This window comes from Petaurus breviceps, unplaced genomic scaffold (genome assembly GCF_028583685.1).
Source record: "Petaurus breviceps papuanus isolate PSGF00001 unplaced genomic scaffold, PetGlider_PUasm1.0 90692, whole genome shotgun sequence".
Classification (NCBI taxonomy): domain Eukaryota; kingdom Metazoa; phylum Chordata; class Mammalia; order Diprotodontia; family Petauridae; genus Petaurus; species Petaurus breviceps.
The window spans coordinates 707,573-724,351 of NW_027187313.1; the positions used below are offsets into that span (position 1 = coordinate 707,573).

Here is a 16,779-nt window from a genome sequence, read left to right on the forward strand (position 1 = left end):
GATCCACACAAAATAATCAACTTTACATGGGATCCACACAAAATAATCAACTTTATTGAACAAGAATGAAGGGTAATAGATGGGACACCCCAAGTACAACATTAATATCCATTAAATATTTTTAAAACAAGAATAAGGACTCCAGTGAATTCAGCTGCTATTTTATGAAAATATCTGGACAAGAACTGAACAGAATAGATAAGAAGATATGGAAGGGCTGCATTCTCTGGGTAGTGGGATTACAGAACCATGAAAATATCAAAGTATTAAATTAATAAGTATATATCAAATGTTTAATATGCACTTATCACTGACTAGACGATACAAGGTATAAAAATAATAACAACAACTAGCATTTACATAGCACTTTAAGGTTGCAAATACTTTACATATGTATACACAATCCTGTGATTATAGGTATATTATTATTCCCATTTTTGCAGATGAGGAAACTGAGACTGAGAGGTTAAGTGATTTGCCAAGGTCACCCAGCTAAGTATCTGAGGCAGAATTTGAACTCAAGTCTTCCTGATTTCAAATCCAATGCCTACACTGTACCACCTTAGCTACCTAAAAGAAGTGGGAAACAGGTTTACACAAATATATACAATGTCAGATCATTTCAAAGATTTATCCTGAAGTCATAAGAAGCTGGTTGGATTTAAATCTTACCTCTCAGTTTTACCACCAATGTGACTCCTGAGCAAGTCACAATCTTCCTGGGCCTTAACTTCTTCAACTGTAAAATGAAAGGGTTGGACTAGAAGGTCTAGATCTAGGCTCCTATATACCTATTGATCTGGGTTCTACACAACATGTTATATAATCCCAGACACTTCACAATCTCTAGATCTTAGTTTTTTTATCTGCAAAATTAGTGGGTTGGACCAGACGACTAAGTTCCTGAACAGAGAAGGAATGGAATAAAAATAATGAATAAAGTCACTAGGAAGAGAAAAGAAAGAACAAAATGTGAAAGACATTAAAAAGAAGAAACAATCTTGAATTTGGTAACTGACTGGTTATGGGGCAAGGGAGCAATCAAAGATGCCTCCCAAGTTATTAGCCTAGGTAGCTGATAACACATGAAAAATAAATCTAGAAAAAATTTCTATTTTGCAAAAGGTGAAATAGTGACTCACAGAGACTTGGTGACTCAGTGAAATGAAGTGTCATTTGTCCAAGAACGATACCTCAATTCAAATTTCTAGAAACAAAGTTTCTCTACAAAAATTCAACTAAAAGCTATACACAACCCTAACGTGGAAAAAAAAAAAGAGGGGAATACCCTTCTATTCATATAGTTAATCCCAGACACAATCCCTAAATATAATAAGATACAGAGGCTTTCTCCTGGGAGAAGCAGAAGGATCAAGGGGAGTAAGGTAAGAATAAAGGCACCACTACCACCAACTTCCTGGAAAAGAGAAATTGGGAACCAATTTTGTAAGTGAAAAAAAAGTGACAGAAAAAGAGGGAAGGGAATTGAGGAGAAAATAAATGAGGAGAAAAAAAGGGAGGGAGGGAGGGAGAAAGAGAGAGAGAGAGAGAGAAAGAGAGAAATAAGAGGGTTCATAGGCTCACAGACTTGGAGCTAGAAGGGATTTTAGAGGTTATCTAATCCAATCTCCTGTTATAGATGAGGAAACTGAGGTCCAGAGAGGTTGACTGTCAAAATTACATAAGCTAATAAGTGGAAGTGGTGAACCCACAGTCTTCTGACTTGATTTCCATGATTCTTCCCCTCATATAACAGGGAAAAGGAAAAGAATATCAACAAGGGCTGAGTTGTATGACCTGTAAGTCAACACTCAAATATATGGTAGCAGAAACTCTCAAGTTTATGGACAGCTCCTAAAATATTGTATTATATTGTTGATACTTCTTATACAACTAATCACACTTCATGACCACTTCTTAGAAGGTTTGAGAAAAGATAATTGTTTTTATTTGGAATTCTCCTGCAGTCTGAACAAACTATCTAGCATAAGATGAATAAAAGGAAGAATGGTCACAACAGGGACACTGAAAAGCCCTTCCTGAGCCATCTCTTTATAATATACTTTATAATTTTCTTATGCTAAACTTCCAGAATATCAAATAGTCACATAATACTGTACAAAACACATTTCAACACCAGATATAAAAGTTCTGGAAATTATCTACTATTTTCAGTTGTTTATTTAGCAATCTGAAAAGCAAAGCTCTACCAGTCACTGCTCTCCCACACAATCCCTTCTAGCCACCTCAACTTAAACTTTGCCCTTTTTTACCTAGACATACCCTCACTTACAAAAGCTAGTAGTAGTTATTATGAAGCATGTGGTATCCATCTGACCCCCAGCTGGAGCAAAGAGCAAGTAGAGAGATGAAATGAGATGAATGGTACATGGCCAAAGTTAATGCCAAATCCCCAGCCCTCTCACAGGAAAAAAGGGAGAAAACTACAGACCAGGCAGCAGCAATGATAATGAATATGTGCTGACAATGGTCTTTTTCACCTAGTATTCTTCCCAGCTTGCTTGCCATTCCAAATACACAGCATTCCATCTTCCACGTCCATACCTTTATGTGGCCTGTCCCCCGTGCCTAGAATGCACTCCCTCCTCATCTTTTCCTTAGACTCCTTTTCCCTTCAAAGGTAAGCTCAGTGTCACCTCCAACATGCTGAGGCCTTTCCGGATCCCCTCTAGCCACTAATGCCTTGCCCAAATTATACTCTGCATTAACCCTGAATTCAATTTTCATTTACAGTCAATCTTCAACATTCACCCATTCAACATTCAAACATTCATGTGACTTCATTAGTGACTTCATTTTCACTTTTGAGTAGGTAACCTCGTACATTAATGGCTATTTGCAGTAGAGGAAAAAATAAAACGAGAGGTGAAATGCCTGCAGGTTTGTGGAGCCCCTTGTATCCTACTAAACACTTCACTAGTCTTATTTAAACTACTACCATGTTTCCCCGATAATAAAACCTATCCCGAAAATAAGCCCTCCCCTTACTGTGTAAGATTCCTCTAAAATAAGCCCTATTGAGATTGCTACTGTAGTGAAGGTGATCCCCTGCACTACACGCTACATTACGGTACCCTCTGTATGCACCGTCCCCCCCACCCCGTGAAACGCACGCCGCACTCCGAGCTGCATCCAATCAGAGCTGCAGCAGTGAGTGCATCATCCTGCTCTTCCCCAGTGATTTGCTTATTGAATAAAGGTACATTTTTTTGTTCACATTTACCTGTTTATTAAAATTGCTGTCACTGTTCATTAAAATAAGCCCTCCCCTGAAAATAAGCCCTCTGGTGTTTTTCTGTCCAAAAAATTTAATAAGACAGTGTCTTATTATCGGGGAAACACGGTATTGTAAAGAGTTCCCTGTTCATTCGTTGAATATTTTCATTGTTTGCTTTTAAAACTCAAATTTTGTGTTGCAATTATGCCCCCAAAATGTAGTGCAAGTCCTTGGGGCCCTAAAGTGATGCAAGACCTCTTCCGACAAGAGAGACTAAAGTCTCAGCAACCTCTCCGTTGGTTTTCAGAGGGTAGCCAAGGTAGAGAGGTTTATAGCAATATAGTATATAGTACATCCTCCTATGACCAATTGACACAGAAGAAAGTAAGATTCGGGTTGAAAATTGTTTTAGTTTTAAGAACTGTATTTGTGATTTCATGTGTTAAAAAAAATGAATAATGTATGAAATTTTTAAAAGATTTTTTAAATTGAGAAGTTGGCACAAAAGGTGATAGAATTCTAGGGAATTACTAGTGAGAAAAAATGTTTTGCATATTGACAATTTTTGTGTACTTCATTTTATGGGTTATTCTGTGGCTATTGCATTAGGAAAAGTGTGCATAATATCAGAATTAATGTTTTGTTATAAATACTATACAGAAAATTTTCAGCAATCTCTAGCAAAAGATTACTGTTTTTGGTGGTTGCAGCAACCTAAGCTCCTATTTCCCATAGGTTCAATGTTATCAACATTCCTGTTTTTTACTTTTAAGATGTTTTCTAGGAACATTCTCTCCACAAAAGTTGAGGAATGACTGTACTTATATATTTACATGTTGTTTTTCCCCAAAGATTACAAGCTTCTTGTGGGCAGAGACTGATCTTCATTTTTTATCTTAGTTTCTCCCCACTCAGTACATGGTAGGCACTTGACAAATATTAATTAATTGTTCAGTTCCTGCCCGTGAGGGATCAGTCCCAAACTGTCATTCTCTTATTTCCACATCTCAATGACTTATTTTGGTTTCGGAATACTAAAATTTGTGCATAAAAGCTGTTTTCCATGACCAAACCTTAATTGCTAAAAACTATTTATGAAAGATCAAGATTATTACAAAGACAACTAATTTTATTTAGATTAAATGCTGACATATATTTTCCCAATTATACTAACAATCTAAACTCACAAATGCAAGTCAAGAATTTATTCTATGCAAATATACTAAAAATTCCCAGATGAAAAATTTCCCACTGTCACATGTAGTTAAAGCATAAATTGTTGGGGCAGCTAGGTGGCCCAGTGAATAGAGCACAGGCCCTGGAGTGGCCTTGGGCAAGTCACTTAACCCCAATTGCCCTCCAAAAAGCAAAAACAAAAACAAAAACATAAATTGTCAATGATCAAAAATGCTAATGCCTAAATAACTATCAACCCTAAAACAAAAAAGTTTTCTATAATGGAATACTAAATGTTGCTTTATACACATTTAGACTTAGCAATCATGAATGAAGTCAATTATTTTTTTCAGACAAAGACATTATCCACATAAGTAACTCCCTTACTTGATTTTAAAACATAAAAGTTTTTAAGATTTTAAACTTTGACTGGGGGAGGGGTGTCCTACAAGTCCACAACTACAATGAACAAAAATTACATGTGCTTCTTGTTTTAGGAAAACTTAATTTACCAAAATCTAAAATTTTTAAACCAAACATTTATGACTTGACTATTCTTTTAAAAATGGTTTCTTCGCTTCTAAAAATATTTCCTTTAAGTAGTTATTTCTCCCTAGTGTATTTTACAAGATATAATATAGGGGCGGGTAGTTGGCGCAGTGAATAGAGGACTGGCCCTGGAGGCAGGAGGACCTGAGTTCAAGTCCGGCTTCAGATACATAACACTTACTAGCTGTGTGACCTTGGGCAAGTCACGTAACCCAAACTGCCCCTCCAAAAACAAATAATATACAAAATGTAGATTACACACAATTATAAGGAAAATATCTATAGTATAGTGAGTCAAAGATGTACTAGTGGTACTGTAAAAGGAAACAATCTTGGTGTAATAAGTGGTAGGTAAACTGGTCAAGTAGTAGGCACAAAGGGATAACAGATGGGCAACTGCCATACTTCAATGACACCAATCAAGATCTAGTACAGAGGTTTTCAAACTTTTTTCCTATCATGGATCCTCATTGGCAATATGGTGAAACCCATGAACCCTTTCTCAGAATAGTATTTTTAAATACATAATAAACATAAGATTACAAAGGAAATCAATGATACTGAAATACAGTCATTAGGGGTGACTAGGTGGTGCAGTGAATGGAGCACCTGACCTGGTGGAGCACAGCACCTGGAGTCAGGAGGCTGTGAGTTCAAATCCAGCCTCAGACACTTCACACTTATTAGCTGTGTGACCTTGGGCAAGCCACTTAACCCCAATTGCTCTGCCCTGCAAAAAGCAAAAAAAAAAAAAAAAAAAGAAGAAAGAAAGAAATACAGTCATCAATTTTTTTTTTTAATTCACAGGATAGGATGGAGGGAAATATAGTCTTTCACAATATGACTACTATGGAAATGTTTTGCATAACTACACATGTATAACCTATATTGAATTGCTTGTCTTCCCAGTGGGGGTGGGTGAGGAGGGAAGTAAAAAGAGAATCTGGAACTCAGAGTTTTAAAAATAAATGTTAAAAAATTGTTGTTACATTGCAACCAGGAAATAAGATATACAGGCAATGGGGTATAGAAATCCATCTTGCCCTACAAGAAAGTAAGGGGGAAGGGGGGAAGAAGAGGGATAGGGGAGGATATATGAGAGGACAGACTAGGGGAAGGAGTATGCTTGCCATCTTGGGGTGAGTGGTAGAAGAGTGATGGGGATAAAATTTGAAACTCAAAATCTTGTGGAAATGAATGTTAAAAACTAAAAATAAATAAATTCTGGAAAAAAAAATCACAGACTCTAGATTAAAAATCTCTGATCTAAGATAAAATTCTCCAGTGGAGGATTTATGAGAAGAATCAAACAGACTGAGAAGGAATGTAGAGGAAGGATGAGTTTCCATCAGCACCACTGGAGGGTATAGCACAATTTATGGGGAGTACTGAAGTCTTGGAGTGATACATAAATTAACTTTAGAACCTGAGCATATTAACTCATTTTTTTCCAAAAGCAATTTAGGCAGCACCTTTGAGAACAGATTATAGGATTTCAGAAATAAAATATATCTGTCGTATGAAGTAATTTTAAACAATATAATGTGTAAAACCACTAGTTAGCACATTCTTTTAGTTTTCTCCACCTTTAATTTTTTTTTTATTTTTCTTCTCCTAACTTCCACTCTCTATAATTAAGGTCTCTGCATCATGTGTCACTGTCCCCTTCCTCCTAGATTCTTCCTTCGTGGGTTTTCATTGCTCTCTGCTGCTTCTTCTACCCCTCTGGCCACTCCTTAATTTCCCTTTCTGGATCAACATCTATGGCCTACTCCCTATCTCTAGCTGTGTCCTTCTAGCTGTCTCTGTCCTTCGCCTTCATCTTTTCTCTTTCAGCAATCTCTTCAGGTTTCATGAGTTCTGTTTAAGTGACTCCCAGATCTATATGTCCAGCCCTATGAGCTCCCATCCCAACTGACCCCTAGACATTTCTAACTGGATATCCCATAAGCATGTAAAACTCAACATATCCAAAACAAAATTTATCTCCCTCTCCTCACCTGCCCCCACAAATTCTCCCCCTCTCTCCATAACTTCCCTACTTCTACAAAAGGTACCACCATCTTTGCAATCATCCAGGTTCAAAATCTTGGGTTCTCAATTCTTCCCTATCCCTTACTTCCCATATCCAATGCACTACACTGAGTCTTCAAGATTTTCCTCTATGACATCTCTCCGATTACCTACTAAGTTATTTTCCTCTCTCCACCTGGTCTCCCCTCTATACTATCCTCCATACAGTTGCCAAAATAATATTTCTTTTTTTCCCCCAGGACACTAAATGCCTTTTATTTTAAAATTCAAATTCTGTTCAAACATAGATATACATACATTTTAAGTATTACACAGCCTCACTTGGCTACACATTAGAAGTGTAACCAAAAAAACACAGCAATTAATTCCAAGACATTTCTGTTTTTTAATTTAAAAAAATACAAAACTCCTCTATTATTCTCCTGCTCACAAATTCCAGTGGCTCCCTACTGCCACTAAGAAAAAAATAAAAACTCTGGCATTTAAAGTCCTTCACAACTGCCTCCACACCCTATCTTTTTAGGTTTATTAAACATAACTCACCTCCATATAGTCTCCATTCCAAACTGACTTATTTGCTGTTTCCCTTGTAGGATATTTATCTATAGTTTTTATACCTTTACACAAACTGTCCTGTGGTCAGGAATACATTACCTTATCACTTCTGCCTCTTAAAATCTCCAGCTTCCCATTTGAAAAAATGCTCTAAATCACTATTGATTAAAGAAATGCAAATCAAAACAACTCTGAGTTACCACATTTCATGAGTCAGATTGGCTAAGATGAAAAAACAGGAAAATGATACATGCTGGAGAGGATGTGGAAAAATTGGAACACTAATGCATTGTTGGTGGAGTTGTGAACATTCTAGAGAGAAATCTGGAACTATGCCCAAAGAGCTAGAAATAAGTGCACCCAGCAATACCACTTCTAGGGCTGTATCCCAAAGGGATCATAGAAGTAGGAAAAGGACCTATATGTACAAAAATATTTATAGCAGGGGCAGCCAGATAGCACAGCGAGTAAGAGTACTGGCCCCAGCGTTGGGATGACCTGGGATCGAATCCGGGCTCAGACACTTAGCACCCACCCAGAAATACCTGGCTGTGTAACCTTGAGCAAGTTACTTAACCCCAATTGCTTTAAAAAATATATATTTATAGCTGCTCTTTTTGTGGTGGCAAAGAATTGGAAATCAAGGGTATGCCCATCAATTGGAAATGGCTAAACAAATTGTGGTATATGAATGTAATGGAATACTACTGTGCTGTAAGAAATGAGGAGCAGATAGACTTCATAATAACCTAAAGAGACATATATAAACAGATGCTGAGTGAGGAGAGCAGAACCAGGAGAACTTTGCACACAATTACAGACATATCATATGTGTGACGCCTAACTTCAATAGATTGGGTTCCTCTCAGCAATGCAAGGTTATAAGACAACTCCAAAAGACTCATGATGGAAAGGGATATCCACATCCAAAGAAAGAACTACAGAGTCTGAATGCAGATTGAAGCAAACTATTTGCTCTCTCTTTTTTTGTTGTTGTTGTTTTATTTCTTCTTTCTCATTATTCATTCCATTGGTTATAATCCTTCTTTACAACCTGACTAATGTTTAATGTGAAGGTATTTGTAGATCCTATATTTGATTGCATGCCACCATGGGAGGTGAGGGGGGAGGAAAATTTGAAATTCAAGGGATTGAGGAACTGAATGCTGTTAACTAAAAGTACATTTTTTTTTTAATCTCTAGCTTCCTTCAAAGTCATCTCTTAGGTAAGGCCCATCCTGATCTCCTCCCCCCAATTACTATTACTCTTCAAAAAAAATTCCTTGATGTTTACTTGTCATAAAATAATTAGTTTATTTATAGCTGTAGCTGTTGTTTCCCACTAATAGAAATAAACTGTTTAAGGGCAGGGGCCATTTAATTTTTGCATTTTTATCACTAGGGTCTAGGAGAGTGCCTGGTACATGTGTGCTTATTAATAAGTATTTGCTGATGGAATGTTGTTTTTTTTAATGAAGTATAAGCAGTCATTTGAATTAATAGCTAGTCTAATACTTTTTAGCTGGTGAAAATTTCAAGAGACCACTGCTACTTTTCCCATCTTTTAGGTACCAAAATTGACAGACTTAATCTCCGACAGGATCTCACTTATTCCTAAGCTAGGAGTCACACTTGAATCAGATCAATTTGTATCTATTTGAATCAATCTAATAGATCAAATAAATATAGATTCGTAGCAGAGAAGAAATAAACTGGATTGGGAGCAAGTAAAACAGGGTTCTGGACCCCAGTGACACTTTCTTATCCTTGGGCAAATCATTTTAACCTCTCTTGAGTCTTGAATTCCTCATCTATAATATAAAGAGGTTCAATAAGACCATTTTTAAGTTCCCTTTCAGCTCTAAATTTCTATAATTCTGTGACTAAGAAGAAGTGATTTACAGATATTATAATGTTATGCCTGTGACACAGCAGGGCTATGTTAAGTTCACTTTTTATCATGTTAGAGTGACTATTACCAAAACAAATATAATAACAATTAATCATATACAGATTTTCTGGAATAAATTTTTCATCCTCATTTGGCTTTCCAGACACATTTAAACATACTTCTACTTGATAAATTCCACCAAAAGTTGCTAGATACTCAGGGAGAAATGGAAACCAGTTTTTTACATTAGTCCAAGAAAACTGTTAGATTAAGCTAACGTACAAAAAGTCATTAAATCCCAAGCCCAAACAATCTTTTGATATTCTCTTACGGTTATCTGTGATAATACAACTTCAATAAGAATTATCTTTAAGGAGAAAAACAAGCAACTAATTTTTAAAACTCGTCTTCAACAACAGAAATAGTACATTTTCTCATTATAGTTATAGGCTATAGTGGGAAACCTAATCAATCAATCTTTATTCATGCACCTACTATGGGACAAGAACTATACTAGTCACTGGGGATACAAAGATAAAAATGAAATAATCCCTGCCATCTTCTCATGGAGTTTACAATCTATTGGGGAAAATTATATGTACCCACAGGAATAAATACAAGATAATGAGGAAAGGAGATCAGAAAAGGATTCACGTAGCAGGTGGCATTTGAACTGAGCGTTGAAGGAAGCTAAGGGTTCTGAGAGATAGAGATGAAGAGACTACATCTGAAACATAGGAGACAATCTATGCAAAGACCCAGAGATGGGAGATGAGGCACAGCAAATAGGCCAACTTGGCTAGAATGAGGCAGAAGCAATGAAAAGGAATAATAAATATTAATTCTGAAAATGTATACAATCTGGCTGAAGCCAGATTGTGAATGGCTTTAAATGCTAAACAAATCTGTATTTTATCCTAGAGGCAACAGTGAGCCACTGGAGCTTTCCAAACAGGGTAGTGACAAGGTCAAACCTTTGCTTTAGGACTATCACTTTATCGGCCATATGGAAGATAAGAGTGCAGAGGGAAGAGATTTGAGGCATGGAATCAATCAAATAAATATTGCAATATTTCAGGGCACTAAACTTTGTAATCAGAGGACCAAGGTTCCAGTCCAGGCACAGATTAATTCACTTAATTTGGGGGCTTGTTTCCTCATCTATAAAATGGGAAAAATAAAATTCACAACTACCTATAAACCTGAGTGGTTATGAAGAAAATGTTTTGTAAACTAGTAAAAGCTATAAGAATGTAGGCTATTATTATCATGGCTATTGTTATTACTGGATACAGTTAAATTCCAGATTTGTATTTTTGAAAATTGAAAAAAAAAAACAACCTAACCAAAAGTCTATGACTTTTTAGTTATGTTGTTGATATTGTGGTCTAAACTTCACATTTAAGTTAAAACTGTCAAATTTTTTCAAGTACCAGAAATAAAATCATTAACATATCAAAAGAGAACGTCAGCCCTATCTGAAGGACTGTGGTATAGTAAACAAGAGCAATGGAGTCAGGAGACCAGGGTATGAATCCCAAGTCTGACACTTGCTAGCTACACAAGTCATACAAGTCACAGTCTCTCTGGGTTTCAGCTTCCTTACCTATAAAAATATGATAAGCATTTGTAACTTTAAAGCATTGTATAAATGTATTATATTAGTTTTTATTAAAGCCTTCCACTTCTTGTCAGGAGGAATGCATTAATTTCTTAAATAGTTTCCTGATCTGAGTCTCTCCCTATTTCTAAGTCATCCTTCAGGATGCCAAAGAAATCTCAAAAAACCTCTAGGGATCCTCATTACCTCCCCAATAAAATAAAAGCTTGACCCAGACTAGTTTTCCAGCCTTATTTTATCATATTCCCTTTTACATACTCTATACTCTGGGCAAACTGGACTACTTCCCTGTCCCCCAATCTCATTCTGCTCCCTTCATTTCATATCTATTTACATTCTTCAAGACTCTGCTCAGGAGACACTCTGAAAAGAATGTTCTTAATATGAAACATAGTTATTTGTGTACATATTCCACCCCTCTTCCTAGACTAAAAGATTTCTGAAGGTAGATGAAATCACAGGTCTTCTCCCAAAAAAAGTTTTATCCAGTTCTTGATAATTTGTACTGCTGGAAAAGTGGAACATCAAATGTAAATAGATGTGTTCAACTTTCTTGTGTCTCTATTTCCTCAACTGAAAAACATCCCTACTTACCTCACAAAGTTACTGAGTCAAATAAAAAAAAGTATGTGAAAGTATAATGAAAAGTATTGTTTCTATAAGATATGATTTCTCTCTTAATAACATTTTGTCATAGGATTATTTTTACATTATTTCCCATAACATTTTGTACCCTCATTGCAATCACATTCTAACCATGTATTTGTCCTCCCTTACCAGATTTTCAGGCTATAAACTTTTTGAAGACTGGATTATCTTGCTCATCTTTGTACTAACAACCCTCTCTCTTCTCCAGTCTAACACAGTATCTTGCAAATAGCAGAGGCTAAATATATGTTGACTGAAGTTGTGCCCAAAGAATTGGCACCATTTAATTCAGTTAAAAGCTTCAACTTCCTACCCCACCAAATGTTCTGAAGAACTAATAAGTAGTAAACTTGACTACTTTAGTTTTCATTAGACTCTCCCTCTCTGCCAGTAGCGTGATGGAGAAGCAAAGTTAAAACAACAACAACTGATAAAGAGAGGAAAAAGAAAATGAAAAGAACCTAGATCAGCATTCCCCAAAGTAATCTGGACTCTAAATATCCTTGGGCTCAAACTGTCGCCAGAATATACAAACGCTGACATAGGAAAATAAAAAATTCCCTAGGATAATGCAGTAGGGATGTTTTTGAATGAAACTTAAAACTGTTTTAATAATTTAAAATTGCTTAACCTAATTTTGACACAATTTCATATTTCAGAGAACTATCAATAAGATAAAAATTATCAGGAAAGGAGGTGTTTTTCAGAAATTGTTTGGACTGAATAGCCATTGAGGTCCCTCCCAACACTTTCTGTGAAACCCTCTTCACACCTCAAAGAATACCTGGTTCCCCAAGACATAGTTTGGGAAACATTGCCTTAAACTACTAGCCCATCAACTCCTGAAAAATAAAATCTACCAATGATGTTCACAAGCAGAGTGAATAAAAACTTTAGAAATTAATTCTTACATTAGTCATAGACCATACATAATGTAAAATTTATCAGAGGGCAGGTTATTTACATTATCAGATTACTACATTAGGTTACTAAGAATACAGAATAAATAAAAATATCATTTGTACTCTTAAAAGTCATCCCGTTATACAAAAGCATATGCATATTTTTTCAGCATGTGAAATCTCATGTGAAAAATCATGTGAAATCTCAGAAGGAAATCTACTTATATAGAAAGCATAATCATAATAGTTATTTTTGAGGCAGAAGCCAAGTATATTTAATATTCTTCTACTAAAATTAACTGTGACACCAAAGTGAGTGAAATACTAACTTTTATTCTCTTATAATTTTATACTAATAAACTGAGTACTGGTATGTCAACAAGACAGCCTTACACAGAAGTTTATTTTTTGTTGATGTTTGTCAAGTCAAGCAGCATTTAAGTACCTACTATGAGCCTGGAAGCGCACTAAGTAATGTTCGTAAAAGAAATCCCATTTTCTGCCTTACATACTACAATTTTTAATGCAAAGTCAGCTTAGTCGTTCAGTTTTGCTTGATTACAACAAATAAATTTTGTACATTGAGAGTATCAGAATAAAAGAATAAAGTACCAGAAAAAAAAAGCATAGGTTTGAAACAATTTCTAATACAGCAATAAAAACATCTGAAATAGGGTTTCCTTGTTAATAGCCGCATACTACCATTTCGTTCAAAACGTCTTAACTACAAATGTATTCAAAAAAGGTCTATTTTATTTTTGTTTTCATAGAGCTGTTCAGATTGTTACCTAATGTCTAAAGATACAATCCTCTCAGAAATTTTAAAATGTAGAAAAGAGTAACATTATCTCACTCTCCAGACAAAACCATAAGACTTCTTCAAACTTAAAACAATTTAAGGAAGTCAATCAACAAGTATTTATTAATTGCCCATTTTGGGCCAAGAAAAGTAAAAATAAGTTTTAAAAAACTCGGAGAGGGGGAAAGGGAAATAGCCTTTAACAAGTTGGGTCAATAGTATTCACTGGCACAGAGTCGCTTAAGAAATGTTTGCGGATTGTTTACAGTTAACTGACTGACTGGTCTACTAAGTGGCAGGCACTGGGCTAAATAAAAGCTAGGTATACAAAGGTAGCAACAACAGCCCTGGCTCTCAAGGAACGTTCTTCCAGGTCAGGGATTTCGGCTTCATCTGCTGCTCCGGGAGGGAAGCGCAACGTCCTGCCCGACGCTCCCCCAGCCCCTGACAGTGCCCAGCTCCGCTGTCTGTCCGTGCCAGGGAGTGCCGAAAGCCCAAGCGGGGAGTTCCGAGCTGGCAGCGAAGGGCGAGGAAGCCCCGCACCCCTGGCCGCAGCCTCCCGAAGCCAAGAGCCCATGTCCAGCTGCCAGGCCTCCACTAGGACGTGTGGTCAGCCCTGAGGCTGGGGACAGAAACCCACTGTCACTGCTGGAGTTTCCCGGGAGAAGGACGCGGGCCGCGGGCCCCCGGCAGGTGCCTCGCTCTGCTCGGGACTCCGGCCGATGGCCAGGGGGTCGGTTCCGCAGCCCCGCCCCGCCTCCGACTCGCGGCCTCGGTCGCACCCCGCGCCCCCTCCTCGCCCGCCCTCCGCTCACCTGAGAGTGTCGCCTCCGGCCCCGGCTGCGCCGGCTCATCCCGTGGGGCCGGGCGGGCGGAGCAGCGACGACGCCCCCGCCCGGCCTGTCCTCTGGGCCGGGACGAGCAGCCGGCCCGGCTCGGCCTGGCACCGGCTGCCTCCTCGACCCGCCGGCCGGCGGGGAGGGAGAGACGCTGTGGAGGGAGAAGCTGGCTTCCCCTCCCGCGACAGCGCAGCCTCCGGCGCTTCGGCTCGCCCGGACTCCCTCTGCCTCTGGCCCGGCTCCGCTCCTCCCGCCGGAGTCACTTCGGCGGCGGCAGGGGCGGCGGAGGCGGCGGCGGCAGCTCGGTCGCCATTACAGATCAACAACTGACACGGAGGAGGAGCTGCGGCGGCGACGGCGGCGGCGGAGGCGGTGGCAGCGGCGACGGCGGCGGCGGAGGCGGTGGCAGCGGCGGCGGCGGCGGCAGGCGCGAGGCAGGGCGGGAGCAGTCCCGGCCCCGGAAACCTCGCGAGGACTGCCTTGAGACTCTCTGCGCCAGCCCCAACTTTCCGCGACGGCCATGATGAGTGTGGCCGAAAAGTGAGGACAGACGCGGCGGGAACCCCTGGACACCATGTTAGGCGTGGCCCAAGTTTGAACACATAGTATTCCTAGTTCAAATTCCGACCGCATCCAAGTGCTATTGTTGCCTCTGCCCCTCTTGCACATTTCACCCTGCGCTGCAGGAGACAGGTTTGTATTGTGGGAAACCACAAAACTAAAACTGACAAGATTAAAGGTATGGAGGCGATGGTGTTTTACTTATTGGCTACGGGATGCACCAGGAAGACAGATGCATTTCGGACTCCAAAGGACTCCTAGTTCGAATGCCGCACTCTGCTACTTCTGACCTTTCTGGAGCTCAGTTTCCCCATCTGCAAAATAAGAGTAGTTAGACTAAATACCCAGCGGTTCCTTCCCAAGTTAATTCCATTATCCCATGGCTCTCATCCAGGATTTTATCATACTGTGTTTGATCATTCCAAGGACTCCCGGACTCGGGCTAGTAGGTGGTTATAGCTGCTATTGTGGATTTTGTTACTTAAATGTCAGTGCTCAAGAATTCAAAACAATTTGCTATGAGTCGAAAGTAGAAGGAGGAGGAAAGGAAGAGGAAGGAGAAGATTCATTTAACATCCTTTTCTTCCTGACCTTTCTGCAGCCTTTGACACTTGCTCACCCTCTTCTATTTAGGCTTTTGGGGTACCACTCTCATCCTGGTTCTCTTCCTACTTATCCAAATGCTTCTTCTCTCTCTCCTTGGCTAGATCCTCTTCCATATCACACATTCTAAAGGTAAGTGTTCCTTAGGGTTCTATCTTAGGACCTCTTCTCTTCTCCTTCTACACTACTTTACTTGGTGATCTCATCAGCTCCCATGGATTTACTGTCATCTCTATGCTAATAATTCTCAAATCTACCTCTCCTAACATCCCCAACCTGTCTGCTGACCTCCTGTTCACATCTCCAGCTGACTTTCAGACATCCCAAACTGGATGTCCAGTAGATTTCTTAAACTCAGCATATCTAAAACATCACTCAGTCATTTCCCCTAAACTTTCCCTATTACTGTTGAGTATACCACCATCTTCCCAGTCCCCCAAGCTTGAAACCTAAGAGTCATCCTGGATTTCTCACCATCTTTCATACCCCATATCCAATCTGTTGGCAAGACCTGTTGATTTCTTTACAGCATCATTCCAATAAGCCTCCTAGTTTCTCTGATACTGCCATCACTCTGGTTCAGTCCCTCATCAACTTACACCTGGACTATTGCACCAGCCTTATGAGGGGGAGGGGATGGGGTGTCTGCCTTCCTCAAGTCTCTCCAAAACTCCAGTCCATCCTCTATTCAGCCACTAAAGGTTTTCCTAAAGGTCAGATCTGGCCATGTCACTCCCTGCTCAATAAAGTCCAGTGGTTCCCCATTGCCTCCAGAATCATAAGCAAAATCTTCATCTGGAAAATAACTTAGCCCTTACCTTCCTTTCCAGTCTTCTTACACACACACACACTTTGATCTAGTGATACTGGCTGTTACACGAACAAGACACTCCCATCTCAGCTCTGGGTATTTTCTTTGGCTGTTCCCCATAATTAGAATGCTCTCCCTCCTCATCTTCGCCCCCTGACTTTCCTGGCTTCCTTCAAGTCCTAACTAAAATCCCATCTTCTACAAGCAGCCTTTCCCCAACCCCTTTTAAGTCTAGTGCTTCTCTCTTATTTCCTGTTTATCCTGTATATAACTTGTTTGTACGTATTTATTTGCCTGTTGTCTCCTCCATTCTATTATGAGCTTTTTGAGAGTAATGATTCTCTTTTGTCTCTTTTTGTATATACAGTGTTTATTACAGTGTGTGGTATATAGTAGACATTTAATAAGTGCTTGTTAACTGATTGAGGGAGGATTCCAAACCAGGATTTCCTGACTCCAAGTCAAGTGCTTGATCTACTGAACCAGTGGGATACCCAACCAGCAGCAGCCCACGGAGAATGATGGGGGGTCTATAAATCCATAAATAAGCCA

General features: G+C 39.1%; 1 protein-coding gene across 8 annotated transcripts in view; it reads right to left on the minus strand.

Moving 5' to 3' along the window:
* The window catches only part of CEP350 (centrosomal protein 350), a 183,063-nt gene extending 168,466 nt beyond the window's left edge, over window positions 1–14,597 (minus strand). For 3 of the 8 annotated variants that reach the window (XM_069065450.1, XM_069065449.1, XM_069065444.1), the window contains exon 1: window positions 14,229–14,597. The gene's annotated coding sequence lies outside the window, so the exon portion shown is untranslated. Of the gene's footprint in view, window positions 1–5,577; window positions 5,690–14,228 lie in introns of those variants that run through there. The other 5 variants (XM_069065446.1, XM_069065451.1, XM_069065445.1 and 2 more) reach the window with 4 other exon arrangements.
* Between the last annotated feature and the right edge of the window lie 2,182 nt (window positions 14,598–16,779).